General features: G+C 38.2%; 1 long non-coding RNA gene and 1 other non-coding gene across 2 annotated transcripts in view; one reads left to right on the top strand and one right to left on the bottom strand.

Annotated features, from left to right (window-relative positions):
- Window positions 1-5,000, top strand: part of LOC149103774 (uncharacterized) — a 248,417-nt gene that overhangs the window by 89,338 nt on the left and 154,079 nt on the right. The gene's annotated exons all lie outside the window — the stretch shown is intronic.
- On the bottom strand, window positions 1,017-1,090 carry Trnat-cgu (transfer RNA threonine (anticodon CGU)). Its single transcript has one exon. It is a non-coding gene; the product is annotated as a tRNA-Thr (tRNA).

The raw sequence follows: 5,000 nt of genomic DNA, 5'->3' as shown, positions 1-5,000 counted from the left end.
AGCGGCAGAAAATACTACTTGGAAACGGGCAGATAACATAAGCAGGTCATCAAAAGCGGGACAATTACAACTAACTTAAGAAAAAGAAAAAAAAAAAGAAAAAGAGAAGAGAACGAGAAACCATTTTCTAGTTTGGTAGGAGCGGAGTTTCATCCTCGTACTCTTGAAGCTACTTATGAGCCGTGGCAGTGTGAATGCGCAGCCGGAATGCAGAGATTTGGCGGAACGTCGTTAGAATCCTCTTACAGTAGTTCGTATAGTGTGATCGTCCGGGTGAGTGTAGTTCTGAAAAGAACTGTTGTTGGTGACTGAAGTCTCGACAACCTGAGCGGAAGTCATCTTCAGAGTCAAGTGAATAGTGTTTGTCAGTCGATGATCTTATAAGTCTGGTCCGTTGAACGTGATTGGTGAGTATAGCCATGATGGTATTGGCTAAACGACTCAAGTAAAGTTTGTCATCAGTCATTGGTGGGTTTTGATCCGTCTGTTGTTAGTCAAATAGGTCGGTTTTTGGTCCGTGTATTGTTAAGTCGGTCTGTTAGAAGTCCGTTTGTCGGTTTCGTTTCTGTCATGGATAAGTCGTTTGTAAGGCGCCGGTAGTTGTTGACATCTGTTAAGAGGCGTTTGTTCTAGGTTAATGTACCAGCTTTCCAGAGTCAGTCGTTGAAAATAGATTGTACTGTAGGTTAAGCACTGAGCAGAGTCCCAGTCAATGTTGTGGTTTGTCAGTTGATGATGTACAGCATTTATTGAATCCTGTTACAGTTCGAACAAAAACGAAATTTGTGAAGTACTATTTCCTTCTGAGACATGCTTGGAGGGAATCATGGTATAGTTGTATTCATCATCTTGGACTGGATATTTGTTTTAATGGATACAACTACCATGATTCCTTGAACTCTTGTATCATAAAGAGAATGGGCCATTATAAACCTCTCACATTAAGAGTATGAAAAATGTTAGTAAAATTGGCAACTAAAACAAGATATGATGGTTGAAAAGAAGGATTAATTCACAGGCACCGATGGGATTTGAACCCATGACCTCCTGTTTACGAGACAGGCGCTCTAACCAGCTGAGCTACGGCGCCCTCCTTGAGGATACAATACAATACACTAAGGCAATAAAAATGTGTTACACCTTAATATAATAGAAGATTACAAGATAATTTTTGAAATAGCACCTCCCAGAATTAATGATTCGTATACACTTCTTCATGTGAGTATTTATTTATTCCAGAAAAGCTCTCAGGATACTTTATCCAGAGTGCGAAAGACTTCTATTGATAGGACCTCTTGCACCCAATTTGATTCAGAAAAAGCGGTTGTTTATTGCACCAAAACCCCAAGGAGCCAAACTAATGAAGCCGACCCAGGTATTATCCGTTATGAATTAAACTACAAGGATTGACTACAACGTCCAAAATATCCAAAAAGAATTTTTTTTTAAATATATATATATATATATATATATATATATATATATATATATATATATATATCCCTCTTTTATCAGAAAAGTTTCTCGTTTTAAGAGCAGCTTCGCCTAAATATCAACTAGACTTGGAAATAGCGAAAAAATCGAATTTTTTCAAACTCGCCCAGAATGAAGCCCTACGGGCACTAGTTACAAAAATATCGTTTTAAGTTCGATAAATCAAAAATTATTTTTTTCCGCAATTTTTTCGTTTCGATGCCCCAAATCGGCCAAAATCCATCGAAAATGAGCGGCATATTCGGAGGCTCGTAAACTCAAAAGCAAAAATCTTCATTACAAACTGATTGCACGTCGTATTTGTACTTCCTTTCTTGTCTATTTAGAGCTAAATAGATCGTGATTTGATTAGAACTTAAATATTTGACGAATTTTTTAAGTTAACGACCCAAGACAGCTTTACAAGAGGTCTACATTTAGCCTATTTTCAAATGCTAAAAAGGCGTTCTGGTACACGGCTTTTCCCAAAACGACTAGTTTGGTCTGAAAGAGCATTGTTTCTTCTTCAAATTAGTGAAATAAAATTTTTGGGTAAATAAAATCGCGAGCGCTGAGATAGCGAACTAAATGCAGCACTTCGTCCTGAAAACGTGACCTTTGACCCGAGGGTAACGAAACCGATTACTGCAAGAAAACCCGGAAGAAAAGCAAACGCTTCGTTATTTTGAAACAATTTCTAGTGATATCTCTGCGAAACCATGATTGCAAGAAACTATTTCCAGATATGAAATCTTGCAGGGTCAAAGACGGAGCTAAAGGGCGCATTTTGACACAATAACTTTGTTTGCTGAGAATTGAAGTCAATGACCGTTAACGAATTCCAGGGAAATTTGCAAACTTGCAGTATGTTAGCTGATACTTACCTGAATATTTATATTTATAGAAGAGTCGTCTTCTAGGATTAACCTTCAAAAGAAGCTGAACCCCGATTGGGAAACCTCTAAAAGAAGAAATGTGTAATATTCCGTGACTTACCCGATGCTATAGATTCCATGCACATGCCAACCGCATGTTTGTCGTAAAATCAACTGAACTCCACTGATAGTTTCCATGGGCAACCCCAAAATAAACAATCCCCAAAAATGTAAAGTGAAAGTGGCTGTCTTGATGAACAGTTAGAAGCTAGAGTCAAGTTCCATTACCTTTAACAAGTGCTTGATTTTATTTGTTTGCGTCGACTTTGTTCACTACTCTCACGTTCGAATGCCGCGAATCGGTCACGCCAAAACGGTGCAGACCGTGCAGACTGCAGACACTTGTTTGGGCTTTTCATTGTGACTCCTTTTTTTGGGTCTAGTTACAAAATAGTGTTAAATATATCTGAAAGTTTGTCATTTATCCACAGGCTGCACAAGCGCAGTATTTGACTTTTGATTCAATAGACAAACGCGTACAAGACTTTGTATGGGAAACTTACTCAGTCTGTACGGTCTGCAGTGTTTTGGCATGACCGATACTACGAGGTATTCGAACGTGACAGTAACTACTGAGTGAACAAAGTAGAATCAAGCACTTTTAAAGGGTAATGGAACTTGACTCTAGCTTTTAACTGTTCATGAAGACAGCCAATTTCACTTTACATTTTTGGGGATTGTTTATTTTGGGGTTACCCATGGAAACTGTCAGTGGAGTTAAGTGAGTTTTACGACAAACATGCGGTCGGCATGTGCATGGAATTTAAGCTAATTTATAGCAGCGGGCAGGTCACGGAACATTAAACATTTCTTCTTTTAGAGGTTTCCAAATCTGGATCCAGCTTCTTTTGAAGGTTAATCCAAGACGACGACTCTTCTATTTATATAAATATTCAGGTAAGTATCGGCTAACATGCGTCAAGTTTGCAAATTTCACTGGAATTGACTGCAATTCAATTCTCAGCAAACAAAGTTATTGTGTCAAAATGCGCCCTTTAGCTCCGTCTTTGACCCTGCAAGATTTCCTATCTGGAAATAGTTTCTTGCAATCATGGTTTCGCAGAGATATCACTAGAAATTGTTTCAAAATAACGAAGCGTTTGCTTTTCTTCCGGGTTTTCTTGCAGTAATCGGTTTCGTTACCCTCGGGTCAAAGGTCACGTTTTCAGGACGAAGTGCTGCATTTAGTTCGCTATCTCAGCGCTCGCGATTTTATTTACCCAAAAATTTTATTTCACTAATTTGAAGAAGAAACAATGCTCTTTCAGACCAAACTAGTCGTTTTGGGAAAAGCCGTGTACCAGAACGCCTTTTTAGCATTTGAAAATAGGCTAAATGTAGACCTCTTGTAAAGCTGTCTTGGGTCGTTAACTTAAAAAAATTCGTCAAATATTTAAGTTCTAATCAAATCACGATCTATTTAGCTCTAAATAGACAAGAAAGGAAGTACAAATACGACGTGCAATCAGTTTGTAATGAAGATTTTTGCTTTTGAGTTTACGAGCCTCTGAATATGCCGCTCATTTTCGATGGATTTTGGCCGATTTGGGGCATCGAAACGAAAAAATTGCGGAAAAAAATAATTTTTGATTTATCGAACTTAAAACGATATTTTTGTAACTAGTGCCCGTAGGGCTTCATTCTGGGCGAGTTTGAAGAAATTCGATTTTTTCGCTATTTCCAAGTCTAGTCGATATTTAGGCGAAGCTGCTCTTAAGACTTTTCTCGACCCTCTTTTTGCGATGGTTTAAACAGCCCATCACCTGTCTTACGCAAGTTAGTTTTATGGCATTTTAGCCTTTACCTTCTACAAAACTTTTCGTCGCGGACTGTGTAATAACTTCTTGGGTAGGATGGGTCACTTAGTGAAAATATTGATTGGCCTGGGATACAAAAAGTAAGGTCATAACCCATTTCTCCATTGACATACTAATATAATTAAAGCTCCATGACTCTTTCTCTCGCTCCAATCCTTTATGTACTGTAACTTTTCTCTTAATAAGAAAGGAACTCTTAAGAGCAAAGTTAGTTTCAAAGCAGCAAACCTCCATTTATTTCGAAACATTCTGGGTTTAAACAGGCATCTTGTTCACAATGTTTTACGCCAAATCCTCGGTAGTATGGTGGTGAGTATCCCCGCCTGTCACGCGGGAGACCGGGGTTCGATTCCCCGCCGGAGAGGATTGAACATATTTTTGACTTGCACTTGTTTCTCGGTTTTTTTGTTTTTAGATTTTTGTAGTCGGTTGGTCAATTTTTGTTAAAAATAAATAAAAGCAATACCGTTATACTGATTAAAATACAATAAAACAATAACGACGAAAAACAAATCAAATCAAAAACGAACTTGTTCAGTTAAGTTGTTGTTTTTATAGCAGAGGAGGATAATTCACTGATTCTTTTACTAATTCCCATCGATCTCATAGAGGTCTCCGTGGCGCAATCGGTTAGCGCATTCGGCTGTTAAACGAAAGGTTGGTGGTTCAAGCCCACCCGGGGACGATTCAATCACTGTCATGTTTTGTTTTTCCTAATAGAATAGAACGATGCGGGAGGGATCTTTTTCCAATTTTATCATCAGTAGAAGTAGAA

The sequence above is a fragment of the Orbicella faveolata genome, unplaced genomic scaffold, assembly GCF_042242905.1.
Source record: "Orbicella faveolata isolate gen_17 unplaced genomic scaffold, um_ofav_v1 contig_35, whole genome shotgun sequence".
Classification (NCBI taxonomy): domain Eukaryota; kingdom Metazoa; phylum Cnidaria; class Anthozoa; order Scleractinia; family Merulinidae; genus Orbicella; species Orbicella faveolata.
The sequence above is the reverse complement of the archived record's forward strand: the minus strand, read 5'-3'. Positions and strand labels throughout refer to the sequence as shown.